Below are 23,922 nucleotides of genomic sequence, written 5' to 3'. Positions count from 1 at the left end.
TGACATCAAAGAAATCCCATTTCTCCTGAAGAGTTTGTGTTCTCCAGGGACTCTGTGGCCTGAAACAGGATGCACACTCAGATGATAGTTTATAGCAGTGAGTGATGAAAACATTTTACATAACTTGAAACCAAATTGAATTGCAGAAGGGTAGAGACAAGTGATGCAGAGGAGGAGGAGAGGGTGGGGGAAAGAAAATACAGTAAACAGAAATGAAAAGTTATGTAAGAGCTCAATACTGGGTCAGCCTGAAGTGTCAGATCTTCTGTCTCAGCTGGTACTCAGTTGTTAAAAAGGAATTCATGTAAACCAGGCATGCTGAGAGTATTTAAAGTAAGGGGAAATTCCCTGTTTTTATTCTTCTCCCTGCACTTTGACTGGGAGGTGAGAAGAGTGGTGTTAATAGGGCTGTGTTCATGCTTTAGTCTGTTCTCAGAGGCTTCTGATAAAATCATTAAAACACATGCTGAGCTCAAGCACTGCTTTCATCCATTAAAAGCTTTGCCTCAGCTACCTGAAGACCCTGGTGGAGCAGGTGAATACCCCTCAAGGAGCTGAGGGTATGGAATAAGTAGAAGCTGCTATTTCAATTTATCTTGATTTCTCTATGTCTAAATGAATTTTATTTGGCAATAAATTTCATTTTCCTTGGTTGTTTTGCCCATGATGGTAACAGGTAATCTCCCTGCCCTAATCTCAGCCCAAGAACTTTGTCCAGTTTATTGTCTCCCCTGTTCTTGGGTGAGGAAGGGCAGGGTGACAGAGTGTCTCAGAGGGAGGCACAGGGTCTGGAAGGACAAGTCCAAACCCTTTTGGGGTGGTAAAAATGCAGAATTATAAAACAGGGAATCCTGTTTCCAGCCAGGAGAGGTTTAATTTTTGCCACAAGAGCTCATGGCCAGGACCTGGAGTTTATTCTATACCATCCCAAATCATTCCTGGGAATAGAGTAAGAGGTCCTTGGTAAGGACCCAAAGGGCATTGCTGGGGTTTTGGCCAAGTTGCTGTGGGGACAGAGGGAGTTAAAGATCTGAATCCCAAGGCATTATACAGATGGTAACAGTATATTCTTTCACAGCTGACTTGAAGTTTAGAGAGCACCTCTCACTGTAAGTAGCCAGAATAGAACTTGAAAAAAATATTTTGATGCCTTTCTTGCATGATTTTAATGACAAGTAAGCTACTATACACCCCAAACTGATTAAAATGTGAATTAAGCTTCTGAAAATTTCAGAATGCTTCCTTTCATTCAGACACATAATCTTTCCATATTTGTTTTAAGAATCTTCTTCCTGGCTCCCTTAAGAGGCTTTTTTAATATCAGCAAAAGAGCAAATTGTGTCTTGATGTGCAGAGGTGTTCCTTTAGAGACACTGCTGTTATGGGGTGAACACCATTATGTTCAAGGGTAATGATAATAGGATGAGGCAAAGAACAGGAAAAACTGGCAGAAAATGGAATATATCAGGCCCTGCAATGGCATGCAAGCAAAAGAAACAAAGAAATCCTGCCTAGTTCTTTATCTTGTCTGGCCTTGTTTTCTTTGCCAAGTTACAAGGTCTCTGTACCTAATTGTGGATCAAGGTCTTCCCCTTCCCCAGGAAAGAGCAGGGCTGTGCAGCCCTTGGGTCACATCACTTCTGTATTTGCCTCTTGTTGTTTCACCCTCCCCACCCTTGAATATCTGAGGGCTGGGAACTCCACTTTGTGTCTGTGCTTAAAAAAAAGCCTTGGGAGTGAGATAATATGATCAATTCCACAGGAAAAATACCACAACACATTAAAAATACTCCAGAACCCCCCAAAAAACAAAACAAAAACCATCCAAACCAGCTGAATTTCATGCATGTCAGATAAATAATGCTTAGATGCAGCATTGAAACCTTGATGTCAACCAGTTCCTTAGTTAAGAATTGCATTTGGAAAAGTAGAGGGTGAACAGGGTTTATAAGACACACAGAAATTTAAAAAGTTCTTAGAAAAGGCAAGCAAACAATAGATGGGGAAAAATACCACTGATGCCTGAATAAAATCAGCAATTCCTAGGTGTAAATAAGGCCTGAATATGATTGGCAATTATAAGGTATAACACAATAATATAATATAAAATATTAAAAACCCCCCTTTGCCTTACTGCATGCAATTCATCTAACCTCTTTGCATCTATTTTAAAAGAAAATAAAAATTGTTTTAATTCTGCTGATGTAAAGTGTTAAAACACTTCAAAACCATGCTTTTTGTATGAAAAAAGGTAATTCCAGTCCTGTCCTAAACAGTGGGATTGAAAACCATCTCAGAAAAACAGTTTTTGTGATATTGCCAGGCCCTCTTTGCAGATCAACAATATATTTATATTCTAGAGTTAGGATAAGATTCAGATAAGAACTCATTTTCAGTTATTCTAACAGAAGTGATAGGTTTTGCAGCTTGCCAGTGGCTGAAATATTTTGTATCAAGATCAAAAAAGAAATGTTTTCTTTGTGTGAGGGGGAAGTATTTCTGTGTGAATATTTGGGGCTTTTTTCTTATGTAAAATGATACTTTTTAAAAATGGCATTTCTAGAACTCTCTTCTGAACAAACCAATATCTGTTGTATTTTTTTTTAATATTTTTAAAATGCAAGACAAGCCAGGCTGTTATGTTGGCTCTGTGTTTAACCCTCTGTTTATAAACAGTATTGAGGATCATCCATCACGTGCCCTGGATTTCAGAATGATGACATCTGGACTTCATCCTCGCAATGCTGCAGCACTGTCACTTCAAACAAACTCAGAAAATGTTAAAAAAAGAGCACAACTTACAACCATTCCACAAGCAAAATATCTGTGTGCAAACAAAAGGCTAAAAGATTTATTTGGCTGGAAATAATTAAAGTTTTGGGGTTTCTTTTTTTTTTTCTTGGTTTGGGTTTTTCCCCCCCTCTTCCCTTTTCCTGGCTTTAACTTATTGAACTTTTTAGTTAAGGCAGCCTGAAGGCACGGAATTACAAATGGTGCTCAACTCATCCTAAAATTGAAAACTTCCTCTTTCCAAAGGTAATTGTTTCCAGCTGATACTTGCCACTTAAAGGGGATAAGTAAATAATTTCTAGAATGAAAACAGCTCTTATATTCCTGAGAAGGGAAACTCCCTGCAAAGATCTGTGTCCTCAGAAAAGGGATTGCATCTTCTTTCCTTCACTTATAATCTCATTTTGGGTGTCAAACCCACACATGAAAACTTTGGCAGGTAAAAGTAGCAAGAGTTCTTTGATATTTATAGTCTGTAAATGCAAAAATATAAGTGGGATAAGCAGATAGTGTATTTGAAAATACTAAATACTTCAAAACTTTCTCACAAAGGCTGGTCTTAGAGATCTAGAGCCTGTAGCCTTTTTGAAATTTGGAGCATTTTGAACAGCAGATCATGGAACAACTGCAAGAGTATGTAAAGAGAATATGCCATTTACAATGTGCTTGATTATGTTTCTAACCCACATTGAAAAAAAAAAAAATCCTGGTCAATGGTATCTATTTAAATATTTTTTACAGTCAAAAATCAAGTTAGGTTTTTTCTATGATTTTTGATAAGCTTCTTGAGGGCATGCTGGCTAATAAGGATGTTTTAATTATTACTCCAGACTGGGAGTAAGAATTTTTGGATTTTGTCTTCACTGCTCAGCACAGATGAGAGCCCAGACCTTTGAGGGAAATGAACTGTGCCTTTTCTTTTCTCACTGGGTTTAATAAATATATGCAGGCAGTAAAGGCCTGCTGAGGTTTAGGAATCCTGCATTTATTTCAGCTCTGAAGAATATCTCCTTTAGGATTACAAATTCCTTTTCCTCTGAACATTTTCCTTTTCTGTTTCCTATCATTGCCTTTTTCTCCCAACTCTTCTCTCCTTATCCCAGGCTTGTATTGTCCCTGTTTGCCCTCTTGGAAACAAACAAAGAAACAATTGATGGCTTCTATTTATGTCTTTCAAACACAATTTTGACAGCTTTTATTTGTTGGGGTTTTTTTTGGGTTGGTTTTTTTTTTTTTTTTGAGCTGTTTCTGAGCTGTTTCTGTCTTCTGACAAGTAGAAAAGCTGCCCTGAGTGCATCCTTGCAAGTGATACAAGCAGCTTTGCATGCAAGCTCTCAGAAAAATTTCTGTGACTGAGATTTGAACATCAAGACCTAAATCTGGTGCTTAATTTGAATCATCCCAGCTAGCTGGACTCATTCAATAGCTGCCTTTGCTTTATTCAGGAACAAACACACTCCAGGTTCTTCCTGCTCCTGTCAGAATAAGGCTATTCCCTCCTGTCTGTTTACACCTTGATTTATTTTAGCTAAATCTGATAAGGGTTGCAATTTAGCACATGTGAAATTAGTGGCAGCTACCTAAAATTTGTATTCTCTCAGGGAAACCAGGTGCTTGTGTCCCATTTATGACTCAATTTTTTTTTTTTCAAGGGGAGCAAGGAGGAATAAGACCCAAAGTACAGCTTTGTAAAATTGTTATAAAATGTTCAAGGGAAGGTATAAGAGCTATATTTCTAATAAAAGAGAAGGAGGAAAAAGCAAAAAAAAGGAAATAATAGAAAATGAACTGCAGAACCTGCTCCAGTAATGGGAGAGAAGGACTTCATGCACAAAACCTCCAGCTTCTGTGAACCTGAGGCTCCTGAGACAGGATCTGTCTCAAAGCCTGATTTAATAAAACTCAACTGAAAAACTCCTTGTGCTTTTCAGTACTCCTGTTTTGGAATTGCAGAAGGGTTAGCAGGCTGGAAAGCATGTCCATGTTTTTTTTCTCCTGCTGTTCCAGCTGCTCTAGGAAAAGTTATCTCCTGCAAATTGTTTCTCCTCAGAAAAACAAAACAAAAAGGAGTATATTTATGCTGTTTGTTTTGGTTGGGCTTTTTTTCACTTTCAGGATTGACTTGCACAAGTGAGAACCTAATTTCTGTTTTAACAGAACTCTAAGGGATATAAAACCACTTGTAAATCCCTCTACTTTCTGAAAAAGGAGTTAAGGGCTAACAAAGTTAAAGAGGCCACCTTAAAAAGAAAATAAAAGATAAAGCACAGCATGTGCCTAAGTATTTTGCTGACTATGATGAAATTAGGCATATTCTCGAGTGAAATGGGGCCAAAACATCCTCGTTCTCCCTGCTGGAAGATTCAGGAGGGATAGGGGTGCCAAGGGAAGGCTTTTAAACAAAGCTGTGCTAGGTGAGTAGTTCCAGTTTCCAGGCACAGTCTGTTTATGAGAGAGGGAGGCTGGCCCATGATAAACACGCTGCAGAGGAATTCTTTGGAATTATTTCATGCTTCCATTGCAAACTTAGTGAAAAATATCAATTAAACCCACGAGTGTTAAGGAATTACACATAACTGTAGTATATTTTCACAATATAATTTAAATAGTTCTTTTAATTAGTTTTTCTTGATGCTGAAACTGAAAGCATAATGTTTAACATAATTTAAATTCAAAGCTGAAGACAAAAACTTGGAAGTTATACCTTTTATGCCTTTTATCTTCTCTCCATCCCACCCCAGGGAGGAGGGAGTGCTTTTACTGGGAGAACTAAATTGGAGAATACCCTTCCCAAACCACAACATGACCCTCTAAAAAAGTGGTGTCTGCAATTTTGCTTTTTCTGTCTGTAGTTAAAGACAACATAAGCAGAACTGCATTAACTGAGCAGGGATTGTTTGCTCTTTGTGAAAATTGGTGGTTGCAAAAGCATACAGGTAGTAGGATGGTAACATGATCAAGCAATATACAGAAAATTTGCCCATGAATCATAGAATATTTGCAGAGTGATTGAAAACAATCAATCCAATTTAAAAAGTTGTGGTAATGAGAACTTTAGCACTCATCACCTGTGAAAGGAAGGTGTTTCTCATCACCTTTTTTTCTCCCAAATTTGCTAATGCAAGAGAATGCTTAGAGAGAAGCAAAACAGCAATTATACCTTCCTTTTCCTTTGTTTCTTTTTAAGTTCCAAGATGCCTCCAGAAATGGATAATTTGGCAAGACACAGAAGTTAAACTTTTTTAAAATGTAGCTCTATTTAGTCACTGTTCTTATGCTGAGAAAGAGAAAATGTATTTTAATAGATGGCACTAGAAGCCAGTCTGGTAGCTTGAAAAAGCAGCCCAGGTCAAGGCAGTGAAGGTGGTGAGTGTAAGGGAGAGAAGGTGATCTCATTAATAAAACAAAGCTTGGAGTGTCTTTACAGAAGGATGGATTATGTTGACAATCAAGTGAAGGATGCACTTGAAAGGTAAAGGTGCCACTGGGATATTTGACCGTGGTGCTCTGGGACAAAGCTTGATTAAAAAACAGAGAGAACAGTCAATCCTCCATAAATGCAGGATTGTGTCCTGCTGCTCCCCACACAATGGCTCCTTTATGGGCTGCCTCCTGCTCTCTGAGCAGAGCCCCAGCTCTGATAGGACAGGTATGACTTGGACACTTGAAGATTTTTAATGTTGGGTTGCTGTTTTCTTTTTTTTTTTTTTTAAACACACTTCAGATCTCCTGAGAAACACAAAGGCTTAGCTTGTTCTGAACCCAGGATTTTAAAATTCCCCTCAAGTATAAAGAAGAAAAATTAGTACTTTACTACCTGAAATACAAATAAAGCATCCTTTGACTACAATTACTGAGCCCTGGAAAAATATTATTTTAAGCTGAGTAATCTGATGCTATTTCCATGCTAAACAGCACTCAAACCCTATGATAGTAATGTGGAAACTCACTGGTGAGGCAGGGGGTGTGTGAGGGGGAATTACTGGTCATGATAAAAGCAAAGGAATGCAGTTAAGCAGCAAGAAAGGAAAACATGAAATTAATGTGTTTCCCTTGTTTTTTAACACCTGTTTACTGTGGAAAAAGAAAGGTCTTCAGATTAGAAAATCTCACTTCTGGATTAGGAAAAGGCCTCCATCACATCCACAAACTTTCCCCATGATTTATTGTTATATTTTGTCTGAACTCTTCTGCTATGAAAGAGCTGCTGAAAAATACTACAATATTTCTGTTTCCAATGTACAGAAGTTTTATTCTTGCTATGAAATCGTTGCTGAGGTCTCTGCCAGACACTTGAGCTGTCTGAACACCTGATGCCTGCACTTGCAGTGTCTCTCCCTGCAGTGATCTGGCAGAGGTCCCCCATCAGCTGAAGCCTCAGAGTTCCACACTGGTTGTTGCAAGAGGAGCATCTTTGCCTTTGGAGTGGGAGCTCTGCTCGCTGTGCAATGAAAATTGCCCTTTCTGTGTGTTTTGTTGAGTCAGCTCAAAGCACAAAGTGCTTGTTAATATTCCCATCCATGTTGGACCTCACTCAACAAATGATGAATCATGGGTGTGTTATCCTTCTATCCTCTTTCACCTTTACCACTTGCTAATTTTGGAACTTGCAGTTTATAATTACAGTGCTATGCCAGGGTTCTTGCTTTGGGAAAGAAGAGTGTTTTAAAGGGAAGCTAAATAGCTGCATTTTGGTTGAATACACCATGAAGAGCTGAGCCTGACCTGCATTAAAAGCTTAGAGAACTTTTGATTCTGCAGACGATTAGAGGGCCCTAACACCGAGGAGAAAGTACATACTAACTTCTCTAAACCACTGGGATCCACAGAAATAGAAGTGGAAGGGGTTTTGTGGGACCTCTCAGTGCTTGTTTCAGGATGCTATGTGGCAGTGCACTTTGTCAGGGATTGAGTCAGTGCCTGCTGCTGTAAACTGGACCAAGCAGACAATTTGATTTGCCCTAAAACATCTCCTGAATGCCAGCAGATTAAAGGCCACTTCTATGTTATATGTTTAATTTGTTCTTAAGTAGTATAGGTAAAAGAACAGCTGATTAAATTATTTGCAAGATTTTTCTGATGCTGCATCAGCCAGTTCTGTATTTTAAGCAGAAGACATCCCTGACACCTTGGTTCAGAGACTGCATCTATTATACTTCTGTCATGAAGAGGGGAAACTTTTGATAAAGGGGAAGAAAATTAGAGAATAATTTCCTTTCTTGAGGCTCCATCTACAATCAAAGGAGAATATCAAGTATTGCAAAACCCCGAGCATGGGGAATTTTACTCCAGAGAAGTCAGTGATCAGGGTTCTTCTCTCTTTTTCTTGGGTTATTAACTATTATCTCTGAGTAAACTATCTGTCTGATGATTTTCTACTGACTGATACTGTATTTGTGAATGCAATACCATTCGTGAAATAAAACTGTCTTATTAGGATATTTAGAGAATCATTTAACAAAGTAATACCCTATAACCTCAGTTAAAAGGAATTAATGAAAGAACAGGATTATCAGAAAGGTGTAAAAGGAAATGGTAAGGACCAGAATGAACACTGAGGGAGAGGTGGGTGCCCCTAGTCATGCTGAGGGGGTATGAGTGTCACTGAGGGAATATGACTGTCACTGAGGGGAGGGCAGGTGCCCCTGGTGTCACTGAGGGAGTAACAAGTGTTATAAATAAAATTGGGTTGATGTTTGTTGTGGGTTGGGGTTTATTAGTTTTCTAATGTTAATGTTGTAGCTTCAGGGATGCAGTTCGTTGTTTTGGGGGGTTGGTTGAAGTGATGCAATGAGTTAATTACCTGTAGTTAAAGGCTTAGAGGGGTCCGGGGTGTGGTGTGCGTTGTTCCAGAGGGGCGTGGTGGCTCCTGGGATGAAGTCAGCGCAATGACGTCAGCGCTGCGGGCTGCTACAGGTGGAAGGATCTGCACGTACCCTCGACGACCCGAGAGAATGAGCGCCCTTGCTGACCAATGGGAGCCCCGGAGACTCCCGGGGCAATCACAGCGAGCACCCAAATCCCACCAATGCTGGACCGGGGCAGGTTATAAGAGGAGTGTCGGGCTATTGTTCGGGATTGTCTGAGGAGGTCGTTTCGAAGGGAGTAGCTGGTGTGTGAGGGGAGTGATACACAGTATTCTTTTCGGGCTTGCTGAGAGGGGATTCGAGCTTATCTCATGTCCTCCGCGGCGGCCTCGCGCCTCGCTCATTTCAGGGGCAAGGGCGGAAACTTAGTTGCGAGGTGTCTACCATGTGGGAAGCTTGACCCGATCCCCTCACACAGCGGGGGGAGTTCAGGCGACAGCTCCGCCCGCTCCCCTCACGCAGCCACGGGGACTCAGGCGACAGCTCCGCCCGCTCCCCTCACGCAGCCACGGGGACTCAGGCGGCGGCTCCGCCCGCTCCCCTTACACGGCGGCGGGCGCTCAGGCGGCGGCTCCGCCCCCTCCCCTCACACGGCGGCGGCTCCGCCCGCTCCCCTCACAAAGCGGCGAGGCTCCTTGCGGAGTACCACGCGACGTCAGGGAGGCAAAGTGAAAAATGGCGGCCGTCAGAGGATTGTGCAGTTCGTGAGGAGAAAAGATGAGGTAAGTCAGAGGGGACACTAAGAACGTGATGGGGGAGCATTGCTGGATACTCTGGCCTCAGCTGTGGGGCAAGGGGTGAACATTTTGGAGTAAAATTTATGTGTTTGGGAGCAAAAGCCTCGGTAATGGTTGAGGTACATGAAGCCGACGTTATGGGTGGAAAAATGTGAGGGGTTCTCTCGGGGAGACAGGTTATTTTGGGGAAAAGTGTGAGGCGATTTGGGAAGGATGGGCAGAGAAAATTTCGTGATAAAACCCGAGGGTCACTTTGGGGAGTGGCAGGTGCCTCGCGTGTCACTGAGGAAATAAGAAGTGACTTATTGAGTGGCCGAGTGCCCGTGTGTAACTGAGGGGACATGAGCGTCCCGGGGGGGGGGGGGGGGGGGGGCGGGTGTTAGACGCCATTTCATCGCCTTGCCGTCCCGGGGGGGGTGTAAGACGCCATTTCATCGCCGCGCCGTCCCGGGGGAGGGGCCGGCGGTGGGAGGGGTGTAAGACGCCATTTTATCGATGTGCCGCACTGCAGCTGGGCTTCGCACCCCGCTCATCTCAGGCGCAGGGGCGGGGCCTCAGTCGAGAGGCGTCCGCCATGTGGGCGGGGCCGGGCCGCTCCCTCACGCGGCAGCGGGTGTTTAGACTACTGTGTTTGCTGAGGAGGCATGAGCGTCACTGAAGGGGGGGGTGTAGCCGCTGCGTGTTGCTGAGGGAAAACAGAGGTCGTTTAGGGGTATGGCAGAGGATCCGTGCGCGTCTCTGAGAGGCACGGGGTACACTGTAACTGAGGCGGGGGCAGAACTCTGCCGCTGAGGGGGCGTGAGGATCGCTGCAGGGGGTTGTGGGCTTGCCGATGTCTCTGATGGAGGTGCGGCTGCGCCCTGAGGGACACGGGAGGTACGGGCGGGTTCCCCTCGGGCTGGCGCGGCCCCCCGTCCACCCAGCTCCCCCGAGCCGCGGCCGCCCGGCCCGTCCCGGCCCCCCCCCCCCCCCCGCCGAGCCGCGGCCCGCCGGCCCGGCCCCGCCCCGCTCCCCTGAGCCGCGGCCCGCCGGCCCGGCCCCGCCCCGCTCCCCTGAGCCGCGGCCCGCCGGCCCGGCCCCGCCCCGCTCCCCTGAGCCGCGGCCCGCCGGCCCGGCCCCGCCCCGCTCCCCTGAGCCGCGGCCCGCCGGCCCGGCCCCGCCCCGCTCCCCTGAGCCGCGGCCCGCCGGCCCGGCCCCGCCCCGCTCCCCTGAGCCGCGGCCCGCCGGCCCGGCCCCGCCCCGCTCCCCTGAGCCGCGGCCCGCCGGCCCGGCCCCGCCCCGCTCCCCTGAGCCGCGGCCCCCCGGCCCGGCCCCGCCCCGCTCCCCTGAGCCGCGGCCCGCCGGCCCCGCCCCGCTCCCCTGAGCCGCGGCCCGCCGGCCCGGCCCCGCCCCGCTCCCCTGAGCCGCGGCCCCCCGGCCCGGCCCCGCCCCGCTCCCCTGAGCCGCGGCCCCCCTGCCCGGCCCCGCCCCGCTCCCCTGAGCCGCGGTCCCCCGGCCCCGCCCCGCCCCGCTCCCCTGAGCCGCGGCCCGCCGGCCCCGCCCCGCCCCGCTCCCCTGAGCCGCGGCCCGCCGGCCCCGCCCCGCTCCGTCCACCTCTCCTGCGCCGCGGCAGCCTGGCCATGCCTCGCTGCGCCCTGCTCGGCTGAGCCACGGCGGCGCGAATTTAAATGCTCTGTGTCCGCCTCTGGCGAGGTACCGGGCGGAGCTCCATGTGCCGTCTGAGGAGGAACGGGGAGGGGGAGGTTGCCGCCGATGGGCAGCCTCTGGTGGGAGACACACAGGAGCGGTGGAGGGCGGCCACCACAGGGCGGCACAATGTTTCACTTTGCGAGGGAAAGTACTGAGGAAACTCAGAGGGGCAGCAGGAAGTTGAGGGAGGAGGAATGCTGGAATTCCATTGCATAACCTGTGTGGCACGGGATGAACATTTTGAGGCAAAATTCAGTGGTGTGGAGACATAAGCGGCTGTTATGTGTGAAGGACATGGAGCGAATATTTTTTATGGGAAAATCAGAATGGATATCCAATGGAGAATGTCGCAGTCTGGGGTTCCTCCTCTGCCCCGAGATCACCCCAGAGGGACACGAAGGTGGTTCAAAACCTGGTTTGCCCCGAAGCCGCCGAAGAAAGACTGCCGGAGACAGTTTTCTCTTTTTCCAAGGACAGTTTATTGTTTCTTATCTCTGGGACATTTTGCCTGGCCAGCAGCGGTCTGCTCAGCCTGGCATCCATGGTGGAATCTGCCTGGTCAAGGCAGGGCTTATCTTATATGGTTAGTACTACGTATTACATGTTTACAAAATTTTACCAATACAATACAGTTTTATTAAATGGTTCAGCCCTGACCCCAACCAATCCAAGAGGCCAATGTGTCACCCAACATGGATGACATGGAGAAGAAGGAGGAAAAGGTGTCCACCCCCCAAATTCTCCATCTTGGCCACGTGTCCCTTATCATAAACATTCAAGAAAACCTATTTATTTACGTTCTAACATTCTAATTTACACTCTACTCATCATTATTTTCTGTGTCTCTTCTCTCAATGTGGGCAGATTCTCCCAAGGAGCCAAATCCAGCCCCTGCAGCTCCTGGGCAGCACTCAGGGGTCTCTGAGGGGTCTGCCAGGGGGGTTTTTGCACCCCCAAAGGAGCCAGGGAAAAATCCTGGACTCCCACAGGAGAAAATTATTTTTGGGGAAGAGTCTAAGGTAAAAATTGGATTGGATGTGGCGAGAAAGTTTTCTAATAACACCAGAGGTAATATTTAAGGGCTAGAATGAATATTGAAATCTCAGTTAATCTGAAAAACAATGAATGAAAGTAAAATCTAAAGTAATCTGTGGTATGGAAAATTTTATGAGCAAAATAAGTGTTAATCTGTGGGAGATATTTTGAAGGGAACATTTGCGTAAGTGTGTGGGGCAGACAACAAATGCTTTTGAGATAAAAGTATAGGTGATATATATGACACAGGTAGGAAATGTGTTGAGAGGCAAAAACAGACGCAGTCCTAACAAAAGGTGCGAAGTCCTTTTCATGTTACAAAAACTGAAGTAACATACATGAAACTAAATAGTGCTTCTTTTCACAGGGAAATTTGCAGTAATTGAGAGAGGGAAAATGAGCACATTTGAGGGAGAATCTGTTCTAACACAGCAGTCAAACTCAGCATGTTTGAAAGGAAATCTGGGATAACTTAAAAGGAAAACGTGACATTTTTAGCTGAAAACCTAAGATATTTTAGAAAGCTATGGTTGTGTCAAAATGGCAGCTGCAGACAAAATTTATTAGAAAACCCAGACTGCTGTGTCATAAGGCACAAACATGACTCCATTTCTTTAAAAACTACGAAGAGAATGAACCAAGGTGTTGTCAACAACTTAGGCTAAAAGTTTTTAAATGTCTAACTGTACCTTTACAAAATTTCCACTTTCAAGAAAAAGGATTACAAAAAACATACATCCACAAAAATTTGTCAACCTTGTGATAGTATTAAATGCACAAAACAATGTTAATGAGAATTATTCACAGCACTGCATGGGCACTATAAAACACATTGTATCCAGTAAATATATTTTAAAGTAAGACTAATTACAGTAGACCTAGCAAAGATGAAAAAAACCTAGCAAAGTAAAATAATAACACAACAATACAGACATTGCAAAAATGGAGGTAAATCGTTTTTCCAATCATTCAGAGGGAGCAGAGGGGGCTCTACACGAACAGAGTAATCCCTGCAAACATAATTACAGAAATATTTATCATGAAAAACCTGCAAATATTTTTAATGCGGAGGTTGGAGACTAAGCATGGAGGGCTGTAGGGAACCAGGCGAAGGATCCAGAGGATCTAAAGTGTGAGTGGGTCATCGTCAAACTGCAGAAGCCGTGGGACGATGGGGCAAGAGCAAGCTGGAAGAGAGGCAGCTTCGAGGTCAAGAGAGGAACAGCGAGGCAAGAGCGAGCTTGGATTGAAGAAGGGGCACGAGAGACCCTCTGGGCAAAAGGCCTTAGTGGCATGGCCAGGGCATCTATAAGGTGCTGCGGGTGAATTTGCTTGTGCTGGGCGAACTCCCTGTGTGCAGGGCTGGGTCTTTGCTCTGGTTGGCCTTTTGCCGTTGTGCTCCTTTGGCAGCCTGGAGAGAGGGGCAACCTTGTAAGGGGGGTGAGAGCCCCTGTCTCCGCACCTGAGGGGAGAAACGGAGCTCCCCGTGCCCCCAGCCCGGCCGCCTTGTAAGCAGGGCAGGGCTTCTCCCCAGCCGTGGCAACTTTGTGCCTGCTGCTGGCCTCTGGCCAGCGTGACCCGCCTGTAGCCAGGGCCGGGGTCTGGGCCTAGGGTGCCCTTTGTGGTGGTGAACTGGCAGCCTGCCCCCCTGTCGTCGGGGCTAGTGTGAAGATCTTGCTTGTCCCTTTGTCCCCAGGAGCAGCCCCAGGTCCCTGTAAGCAGGGCTAGGAAGGCTGCTTTAGGCAGGTGACAGGAACCGCTGCGCCCGGGCCTTTGCCGGGGTGCAGGTTGAAGAAGTGCTGGTGCCACCTCGCTGGCGGCCTCGTTGCGGAGGCTGGAGGGGCTCCTGCAGACGGCTGTGTTGCCACGCCGGCCCCTAATCGGGGCGCGGGCCGGCGCCTGTGCTCCGTGGTGCTTGTTGGGAGGTGCCGGGCTGCGGGGGGCGGCCCCGTAAGTGGGGTTGCGTGCGCTCCCCTGGTCTCGGCGGGCGGTTGGAGGGGGGACCCCCCTTGTAATCAGGCGGGTGTCCCTGGCCCCGGCCTTTCAGAGGCGCGGGGCCAGAAGTGATGGGGCCGGGCGTGCACCCTCCCTGTAGTCGGGGCTGGGCTCCCGGCCCCTGGGGCCCCTAAGGCCCTTGGCCTTTAGGCCGTGAGTTGGGCTGCCTGACTGTAGAGTGTGGTTCCTGTTGCCGTGGGGGAAAGCCGAGCTCCGTGGCTCCCTGGGTGTGGACCGGCCTGTAAGCAGGCTGCGGGTCTGGGAGCCTTTGTGCTCCCTTCAGCTGGCAGCCTGCGTTGGGCGCCCTCGCCCCGTTAGTGGGGAGTGGGCCGGAATTGGAGAGCAGGAGCCTCCGTAGGCCTCGGGGACCAGGGCCGCCTTGTAAGTCAGGGCCGGTGCTCTGGAGTCCCAGGCACTTTGCAGTGCAGGCAGCGGCTTGAGCCCCCTGTAAGCAGGGGTGGAGCGTCTTGTGCGCTGCTTTGCATGCCCAGCTTCTTTTGCCCAGAGGGTCCGGCTCCCAGTGCGGCGTGGGACTGGGCGGAACGTCGAGGAGGTGAGTGCAGCTGAAGCGTAGAGGCTTTTGGGCAGCTGAGTGGGGAAGGGGGGGGTCCTGTGGGTGGTGGCGTGAGGATCTCGATGTGGAGCTGTTGGGTGGCGGTTCCCTTTAGGTGCTGGAGCTTCTGAGGCCTGAGTGGGTCGTCGTCGATCTGCAGAAGCCGTGGGACGAAGGGCAAGAGCAAGCTGGAAGAGAGGCAGCTTCGAGGTCAAGAGTGGAACAGCGAGGCAAGAGCGAGCTTGGATTGAAGAAGGGGCTCGAGAGACCCTCTGGGCAAAAGGCCTTAGTGGCATGGCCAGGGCATCTATAAGATGCTGCGGGTGAATTTGCTTGTGCTGGGCGAACTCCCTGTGTGCAGGGCTGGGTCTTTGCTCTGGTTGGCCTTTTGCCGTTGTGCTCCTTTGGCAGCCTGGAGAGAGGGGCAACCTTGTAAGGGGGGTGAGAGCCCCTGTCTCCGCACCTGAGGGGAGAAACGGAGCTCCCCGTGCCCCCAGCCCGGCCGCCTTGTAAGCAGGGCAGGGCTTCTCCCCAGCCGTGGCAACTTTGTGCCTGCTGCTGGCCTCTGGCCAGCGTGACCCGCCTGTAGCCAGGGCCGGGGTCTGGGCCTAGGGTGCCCTTTGTGGTGATGAACTGGCAGCCTGCCCCCCTGTCGTCGGGGCTAGTGTGAAGATCTTGCTTGTCCCTTTGTCCCCAGGAGCAGCCCCAGGTCCCTGTAAGCAGGGCTGGGAAGGCTGCTTTAGGCAGGTGACAGGAACCGCTGCGCCCGGGCCTTTGCCGGGGTGCAGGTTGAAGAAGTGCTGGTGCCACCTCGCTGGCGGCCTCGTTGCGGAGGCTGGAGGGGCTCCTGCAGACGGCTGTGTTGCCACGCCGGCCCCTAATCGGGGCGCGGGCCGGCGCCTGTGCTCCGTGGTGCTTGTTGGGGGGTGCCGGGCTGCGGGGGGGCGGCCCCGTAAGTGGGGTTGCGTGCGCCCCCCTGGTCTCGGCGGGCGGTTGGAGGGGGGACCCCCCTTGTAATCAGGCGGGTGTCCCTGGCCCCGGCCTTTCAGAGGCGCGGGGCCAGAAGTGATGGGGCCGGGCGTGCACCCTCCCTGTAGTCGGGGCTGGGCTCCCGGCCCCTGGGGCCCCTAAGGCCCTTGGCCTTTAGGCCGTGAGTTGGGCTGCCTGACTGTAGAGTGTGGTTCCTGTTGCCGTGGGGGAAAGCCGAGCTCCGTGGCTCCCTGGGTGTGGACCGGCCTGTAAGCAGGCTGCGGGTCTGGGAGCCTTTGTGCTCCCTTCAGCTGGCAGCCTGCGTTGGGCGCCCTCGCCCCGTTAGTGGGGAGTGGGCCGGAATTGGAGAGCAGGAGCCTCCGTAGGCCTCGGGGACCAGGGCCGCCTTGTAAGTCAGGGCCGGTGCTCTGGAGTCCCAGGCACTTTGCAGTGCAGGCAGCGGCTTGAGCCCCCTGTAAGCAGGGGTGGAGCGTCTTGTGCGCTGCTTTGCATGCCCAGCTTCTTTTGCCCAGAGGGTCCGGCTCCCAGTGCGGCGTGGGACTGGGCGGAACGTCGAGGAGGTGAGTGCAGCTGAAGCGTAGAGGCTTTTGGGCAGCTGAGTGGGGAAGGGGGGGGTCCTGTGGGTGGTGGCGTGAGGATCTCGATGTGGAGCTGTTGGGTGGCGGTTCCCTTTAGGTGCTGGAGCTTCTGAGGCCTGAGTGGGTCGTCGTCGATCTGCAGAAGCCGTGGGACGAAGGGCAAGAGCAAGCTGGAAGAGGGGCAGCTTCGAGGTCAAGAGTGGAACAGCGAGGCAAGAGCGAGCTTGGATTGAAGAAGGGGCTCGAGAGACCCTCTGGGCAAAAGGCCTTAGTGGCATGGCCAGGGCATCTATAAGATGCTGCGGGTGAATTTGCTTGTGCTGGGCGAACTCCCTGTGTGCAGGGCTGGGTCTTTGCTCTGGTTGGCCTTTTGCCGTTGTGCTCCTTTGGCAGCCTGGAGAGAGGGGCAACCTTGTAAGGGGGGTGAGAGCCCCTGTCTCCGCACCTGAGGGGAGAAACGGAGCTCCCCGTGCCCCCAGCCCGGCCGCCTTGTAAGCAGGGCAGGGCTTCTCCCCAGCCGTGGCAACTTTGTGCCTGCTGCTGGCCTCTGGCCAGCGTGACCCGCCTGTATTCAGGGCGAGTCACTGTTTTTGTTTGTCCCTGAAGCAGCCCTGAAATGCCTCAGTGCGTGAAGGCCCCTGTGCTCTTTCCTCAGTGTTGTGCGGTGAAGGTGCGATGCTTTTGCCTCCCACTGAGCAGTAGGGATGGCTCCCTTGAGCCCTTTGGCTGCACGGAACTTGCTCCCTCTTCTGGGACTGTCTTCCCCTCCGTCCCTCTCTCCCCTGCTTTCCCGTTAGTTGGTGTGAATGATGAAGTGCGTTTATGCTTTAGTCTCCCTTTAGAAATAGAGTAGTGTAGGTTAAACTTCCCGGGAGGGAAAGAGGAGTTCTGTGCAGCCACAAGCAGGTCCCCAAAACGCTTGTGTGGAGCAAGTGTCCGGCCTTGCCCCTGCTTTCTGAGGAGGGTACAAAGCCGCTTAGCGGTAGTGTGGGCATGTGACCCGCCTGTAGCCAGGGCCGGGGTCTGGGCCTAGGGTGCCCTTTGTGGTGGTGAATTGGCAGCCTGCCCCCTGTAGTCGGGGCTAGTGTGAAGATCTTGCTTGTCCCTTTGTCCCCAGGAGCAGCCCCAGGTCCCTGTAAGCAGGGCTGGGAAGGCTGCTTTAGGCAGGTGACAGGAACCGCTGCGCCCGGGCCTTTGCCGGGGTGCAGGTTGAAGAAGTGCTGGTGCCACCTCGCTGGCGGCCTCGTTGCGGAGGCTGGAGGGGCTCCTGCAGACGGCTGTGTTGCCACGCCGGCCCCTAATCGGGGCGCGGGCCGGCGCCTGTGCTCCGTGGTGCTTGTTGGGGGGTGCCGGGCTGCGGGGGGCGGCCCCGTAAGTGGGGTTGCGTGCGCTCCCCTGGTCTCGGCGGGCGGTTGGAGGGGGGACCCCCCTTGTAATCAGGCGGGTGTCCCTGGCCCCGGCCTTTCAGAGGCGCGGGGCCAGAAGTGATGGGGCCGGGCGTGCACCCTCCCTGTAGTCGGGGCTGGGCTCCCGGCCCCTGGGGCCCCTAAGGCCCTTGGCCTTTAGGCCGTGAGTTGGGCTGCCTGACTGTAGAGTGTGGTTCCTGTTGCCGTGGGGGAAAGCCGAGCTCCGTGGCTCCCTGGGTGTGGACCGGCCTGTAAGCAGGCTGCGGGTCTGGGAGCCTTTGTGCTCCCTTCAGCTGGCAGCCTGCGTTGGGCGCCCTCGCCCCGTTAGTGGGGAGTGGGCCGGAATTGGAGAGCAGGAGCCTCCGTAGGCCTCGGGGACCAGGGCCGCCTTGTAAGTCAGGGCCGGTGCTCTGGAGTCCCAGGCACTTTGCAGTGCAGGCAGCGGCTTGAGCCCCCTGTAAGCAGGGGTGGAGCGTCTTGTGCGCTGCTTTGCATGCCCAGCTTCTTTTGCCCAGAGGGTCCGGCTCCCAGTGCGACGTGGGACTCGGCGGAACGTCGAGGAGGTGAGTGCAGCTGAAGCGTAGAGGCTTTTGGGCAGCTGAGTGGGGAAGGGGGGGGTCCTGTGGGTGGTGGCGTGAGGATCTCGATGTGGAGCTGTTGGGTGGCGGTTCCCTTTAGGTGCTGGAGCTTCTGAGGCCTGAGTGGGTCGTCGTCGATCTGCAGAAGCCGTGGGACGAAGGGCAAGAGCAAGCTGGAAGAGAGGCAGCTTCGAGGTCAAGAGTGGAACAGCGAGGCAAGAGCGAGCTTGGATTGAAGAAGGGGCTCGAGAGACCCTCTGGGCAAAAGGCCTTAGTGGCATGGCCAGGGCATCTATAAGGTGCTGCGGGTGAATTTGCTTGTGCTGGGCGAACTCCCTGTGTGCAGGGCTGGGTCTTTGCTCTGGTTGGCCTTTTGCCGTTGTGCTCCTTTGGCAGCCTGGAGAGAGGGGCAACCTTGTAAGGGGGGTGAGAGCCCCTGTCTCCGCACCTGAGGGGAGAAACGGAGCTCCCCGTGCCCCCAGCCCGGCCGCCTTGTAAGCAGGGCAGGGCTTCTCCCCAGCCGTGGCAACTTTGTGCCTGCTGCTGGCCTCTGGCTAGCGTGACCCGCCTGTATTCAGGGCGAGTCACTGTTTTTGTTTGTCCCTGAAGCAGCCCTGAAATGCCTCAGTGCGTGAAGGCCCCTGTGCTCTTTCCTCAGTGTTGTGCGGTGAAGGTGCGATGCTTTTGCCTCCCACTGAGCAGTAGGGATGCCTCCGTTGAGCCCTTTGGCTGCACGGAACTTGCTCCCTCTTCTGGGACTGTCTTCCCCTCCGTCCCTCTCTCCCCTGCTTTCCCGTTAGTTGGTGTGAATGATGAAGTGCGTTTATGCTTTAGTCTCCCTTTAGAAATAGAGTAGTGTAGGTTAAACTTCCCGGGAGGGAAAGAGGAGTTCTGTGCAGCCACAAGCAGGTCCCCAAAACGCTTGTGTGGAGCAAGTGTCCGGCCTTGCCCCTGCTTTCTGAGGAGGGTACAAAGCCGCTTAGCGGTAGTGTGGGCATGTGACCCGCCTGTAGCCAGGGCCGGGGTCTGGGCCTAGGGTGCCCTTTGTGGTGGTGAATTGGCAGCCTGCCCCCGTGTCGTCGGGGCTAGTGTGAAGATCTTGCTTGTCCCTTTGTCCCCAGGAGCAGCCCCAGGTCCCTGTAAGCAGGGCTGGGAAGGCTGCTTTAGGCAGGTGACAGGAACCGCTGCGCCCGGGCCTTTGCCGGGGTGCAGGTTGAAGAAGTGCTGGTGCCACCTCGCTGGCGGCCTCGTTGCGGAGGCTGGAGGGGCTCCTGCAGACGGCTGTGTTGCCACGCCGGCCCCTAATCGGGGCGCGGGCCGGCGCCTGTGCTCCGTGGTGCTTGTTGGGGGGTGCCGGGCTGCGGGGGGCGGCCCCGTAAGTGGGGTTGCGTGCGCTCCCCTGGTCTCGGCGGGCGGTTGGAGGGGGGACCCCCCTTGTAATCAGGCGGGTGTCCCTGGCCCCGGCCTTTCAGAGGCGCGGGGCCAGAAGTGATGGGGCCGGGCGTGCACCCTCCCTGTAGTCGGGGCTGGGCTCCCGGCCCCTGGGGCCCCTAAGGCCCTTGGCCTTTAGGCCGTGAGTTGGGCTGCCTGACTGTAGAGTGTGGTTCCTGTTGCCGTGGGGGAAAGCCGAGCTCCGTGGCTCCCTGGGTGTGGACCGGCCTGTAAGCAGGCTGCGGGTCTGGGAGCCTTTGTGCTCCCTTCAGCTGGCAGCCTGCGTTGGGTCGCCCTCGCCCCGTTAGTGGGGAGTGGGCCGGAATTGGAGAGCAGGAGCCTCCGTAGGCCTCGGGGACCAGGGCCGCCTTGTAAGTCAGGGCCGGTGCTCTGGAGTCCCAGGCACTTTGCAGTGCAGGCAGCGGCTTGAGCCCCCTGTAAGCAGGGGTGGAGCGTCTTGTGCGCTGCTTTGCATGCCCAGCTTCTTTTGCCCAGAGGGTCCGGCTCCCAGTGCGGCGTGGGACTGGGCGGAACGTCGAGGAGGTGAGTGCAGCTGAAGCGTAGAGGCTTTTGGGCAGCTGAGTGGGGAAGGGGGGGGTCCTGTGGGTGGTGGCGTGAGGATCTCGATGTGGAGCTGTTGGGTGGCGGTTCCCTTTAGGTGCTGGAGCTTCTGAGGCCTGAGTGGGTCGTCGTCGATCTGCAGAAGCCGTGGGACGAAGGGCAAGAGCAAGCTGGAAGAGGGGCAGCTTCGAGGTCAAGAGTGGAACAGCGAGGCAAGAGCGAGCTTGGATTGAAGAAGGGGCTCGAGAGACCCTCTGGGCAAAAGGCCTTAGTGGCATGGCCAGGGCATCTATAAGATGCTGCGGGTGAATTTGCTTGTGCTGGGCGAACTCCCTGTGTGCAGGGCTGGGTCTTTGCTCTGGTTGGCCTTTTGCCATTGTGCTCCTTTGGCAGCCTGGAGAGAGGGGCAACCTTGTAAGGGGGGTGAGAGCCCCTGTCTCCGCACCTGAGGGGAGAAACGGAGCTCCCCGTGCCCCCAGCCCGGCCGCCTTGTAAGCAGGGCAGGGCTTCTCCCCAGCCGTGGCAACTTTGTGCCTGCTGCTGGCCTCTGGCCAGCGTGACCCGCCTGTAGCCAGGGCCGGGGTCTGGGCCTAGGGTGCCCTTTGTGGTGATGAACTGGCAGCCTGCCCCCCTGTAGTAGGGGCTAGTGTGAAGATCTTGCTTGTCCCTTTGTCCCCAGGAGCAGCCCCAGGTCCCTGTAAGCAGGGCTGGGAAGGCTGCTTTAGGCAGGTGACAGGAACCGCTGCGCCCGGGCCTTTGCCGGGGTGCAGGTTGAAGAAGTGCTGGTGCCACCTCGCTGGCGGCCTCGTTGCGAAGGCTGGAGGGGCTCCTGCAGACGGCTGTGTTGCCACGCCGGCCCCTAATCGGGGCGCGGGCCGGCGCCTGTGCTCCGTGGTGCTTGTTGGGGGGTGCCGGGCTGCGGGGGGCGGCCCCGTAAGTGGGGTTGCGTGCGCTCCCCTGGTCTCGGCGGGCGGTTGGAGGGGGGACCCCCCTTGTAATCAGGCGGGTGTCCCTGGCCCCGGCCTTTCAGAGGCGCGGGGCCAGAAGTGATGGGGCCGGGCGTGCACCCTCCCTGTAGTCGGGGCTGGGCTCCCGGCCCCTGGGGCCCCTAAGGCCCTTGGCCTTTAGGCCGTGAGTTGGGCTGCCTGACTGTAGATTGTGGTTCCTGTTGCCGTGGGGGAAAGCCGAGCTCCGTGGCTCCCTGGGTGTGGACCGGCCTGTAAGCAGGCTGCGGGTCTGGGAGCCTTTGTGCTCCCTTCAGCTGGCAGCCTGCGTTAGGCGCCCTCGCCCCGTTAGTGGGGAGTGGGCCGGAATTGGAGAGCAGGAGCCTCCGTAGGCCTCGGGGACCAGGGCCGCCTTGTAAGTCAGGGCCGGTGCTCTGGAGTCTCAGGCACTTTGCAGTGCAGGCAGCGGCTTGAGCCCCCTGTAAGCAGGGGTGGAGCGTCTTGCGCGCTGCTTTGCATGCCCAGCTTCTTTTGCCCAGAGGGTCCGGCTCCCAGTGCGGCGTGGGACTGGGCAGAACGTCGAGGAGGTGAGTGCAGCTGAAGCGTAGAGGCTTTTGGGCAGCTGAGTGGGGAAGGGGGGGGTCCTGTGGGTGGTGGCGTGAGGATCTCGATGTGGAGCTGTTGGGTGGCGGTTCCCTTTAGGTGCTGGAGCTTCTGAGGCCTGAGTGGGTCGTCGTCGATCTGCAGAAGCCGTGGGACGAAGGGCAAGAGCAAGGTGGAAGAGAGGCAGCTTCGAGGTCAAGAGTGGAACAGCGAGGCAAGAGCGAGCTTGGATTGAAGAAGGGGCTCGAGAGACCCTCTGGGCAAAAGGCCTTAGTGGCATGGCCAGGGCATCTATAAGATGCTGCGGGTGAATTTGCTTGTGCTGGGCGAACTCCCTGTGTGCAGGGCTGGGTCTTTGCTCTGGTTGGCCTTTTGCCGTTGTGCTCCTTTGGCAGCCTGGAGAGAGGGGCAACCTTGTAAGGGGGGTGAGAGCCCCTGTCTCCGCACCTGAGGGGAGAAACGGAGCTCCCCGTGCCCCCAGCCCGGCCGCCTTGTAAGCAGGGCAGGGCTTCTCCCCAGCCGTGGCAACTTTGTGCCTGCTGCTGGCCTCTGGCCAGCGTGACCCGCCTGTATTCAGGGCGAGTCACTGTTTTTGTTTGTCCCTGAAGCAGCCCTGAAATGCCTCAGTGCGTGAAGGCCCCTGTGCTCTTTCCTCAGTGTTGTGCGATGAAGGTGCGATGCTTTTGCCTCCCACTGAGCAGTAGGGATGGCTCCCTTGAGCCCTTTGGCTGCACGGAACTTGCTCCCTCTTCTGGGACTGTCTTCCCCTCCGTCCCTCTCTCCCCTGCTTTCCCGTTAGTTGGTGTGAATGATGAAGTGCGTTTATGCTTTAGTCTCCCTTTAGAAATAGAGTAGTGTAGGTTAAACTTCCCGGGAGGGAAAGAGGAGTTCTGTGCAGCCACAAGCAGGTCCCCAAAACGCTTGTGTGGAGCAAGTGTCCGGCCTTGCCCCTGCTTTCTGAGGAGGGTACAAAGCCGCTTAGCGGTAGTGTGGGCATGTGACCCGCCTGTAGCCAGGGCCGGGGTCTGGGCCTAGGGTGCCCTTTGTGGTGGTGAATTGGCAGCCTGCCCCCCTGTAGTAGGGGCTAGTGTGAAGATCTTGCTTGTCCCTTTGTCCCCAGGAGCAGCCCCAGGTCCCTGTAAGCAGGGCTGGGAAGGCTGCTTTAGGCAGGTGACAGGAACCGCTGCGCCCGGGCCTTTGCCGGGGTGCAGGTTGAAGAAGTGCTGGTGCCACCTCGCTGGCGGCCTCGTTGCGGAGGCTGGAGGGGCTCCTGCAGACGGCTGTGTTGCCACGCCGGCCCCTAATCGGGGCGCGGGCCGGCGCCTGTGCTCCGTGGTGCTTGTTGGGGGGTGCCGGGCTGCGGGGGGCGGCCCCGTAAGTGGGGTTGCGTGCGCTCCCCTGGTCTCGGCGGGCGGTTGGAGGGTTGACCCCCCTTGTAATCAGGCGGGTGTCCCTGGCCCCGGCCTTTCAGAGGCGCGGGGCCAGAAGTGATGGGGCCGGGCGTGCACCCTCCCTGTAGTCGGGGCTGGGCTCCCGGCCCCTGGGGCCCCTAAGGCCCTTGGCCTTTAGGCCGTGAGTTGGGCTGCCTGACTGTAGAGTGTGGTTCCTGTTGCCGTGGGGGAAAGCCGAGCTCCGTGGCTCCCTGGGTGTGGACCGGCCTGTAAGCAGGCTGCGGGTCTGGGAGCCTTTGTGCTCCCTTCAGCTGGCAGCCTGCGTTGGGCGCCCTCGCCCCGTTAGTGGGGAGTGGGCCGGAATTGGAGAGCAGGAGCCTCCGTAGGCCTCGGGGACCAGGGCCACCTTGTAAGTCAGTGTGTGGGAGTCCAGGATTTTTCCCTGGCTTATTTGGGGGTGCAAAACCCCCCCTGGCAGACCCCTCAGAGACCCCTGAGTGCTGCCCAGGAGCTGCAGGGGCTGGATTTGGCTCTTTGGGAGAATCTGCCCACATTGAGAGAAGAGACACAGAAAATAAAGATGAGTGTAAATTAGAATGTTAGAATGTAGATAAATAGGTTTTTTTGAATGTTTATGATAAGGGACACGTGGCCAAGATGGAGAATTTGGGGGGTGGACACCTTTTCCTCCTTCTTCTCCATGTCATCCATGTTGGGTGATACGTTGGCCTCTTGGATTGGTTGGGGTCAGGGCTGGACCATTTAATAAAATTG

At 53.6% G+C, this 23,922-nt stretch overlaps 1 protein-coding gene and 1 long non-coding RNA gene across 2 annotated transcripts in view; one reads left to right on the top strand and one right to left on the bottom strand.

The window, feature by feature from the left end:
• DCUN1D4 (defective in cullin neddylation 1 domain containing 4) overlaps window positions 1-23,922 on the bottom strand; it is a 185,390-nt gene that overhangs the window by 51,051 nt on the left and 110,417 nt on the right. The window lies entirely within an intron of this gene.
• On the top strand, window positions 16,398-21,010 carry LOC306801973. The gene is made up of 3 exons (XR_013774235.1): window positions 16,398-17,229; window positions 18,777-19,216; window positions 20,766-21,010. It is a non-coding gene; the product is annotated as an uncharacterized lncRNA (long non-coding RNA).

The sequence above is a fragment of the Erithacus rubecula genome (assembly GCF_903797595.1).
Source record: "Erithacus rubecula genome assembly, chromosome: 5".
In the NCBI taxonomy this organism is placed as follows: Eukaryota; Metazoa; Chordata; class Aves; order Passeriformes; family Muscicapidae; genus Erithacus; species Erithacus rubecula.
Note: the sequence above shows the minus strand (reverse complement) of the source record. Positions and strands in the feature narration are given on the sequence as shown.